This window comes from Penaeus monodon, chromosome 32 (genome assembly GCF_015228065.2).
Source record: "Penaeus monodon isolate SGIC_2016 chromosome 32, NSTDA_Pmon_1, whole genome shotgun sequence".
NCBI lineage: Eukaryota > Metazoa > Arthropoda > Malacostraca > Decapoda > Penaeidae > Penaeus > Penaeus monodon.
The window spans coordinates 33,831,020-33,831,241 of NC_051417.1; the positions used below are offsets into that span (position 1 = coordinate 33,831,020).

Here is a 222-nt window from a genome sequence, read left to right on the forward strand (position 1 = left end):
ATCAGACCTAACCTTATCATACAGTGTCTCCTTGCTTTAGTAGCTGTTGCACCATAAGAGATACAGAGTAAATGAAGTTAACACATTAGTGAAGGAAATCAAAAGTTTGATCAGATGTCTAGCATGTTGTATCCACATAACAAAAGTACTGAAAATTATTATCTCTTCTTAAAGTCTTGAATCCTATCCAGGGCAAAGACAGTGCTTTCTCTCATTTTTTTA

General features: G+C 34.2%; 1 protein-coding gene across 1 annotated transcript in view; it reads left to right on the forward strand.

Annotated features, from left to right (window-relative positions):
- LOC119593829 (RNA-binding protein 28-like) overlaps positions 1-222 on the forward strand; it is a 7,007-nt gene that overhangs the window by 5,588 nt on the left and 1,197 nt on the right. The window lies entirely within an intron of this gene.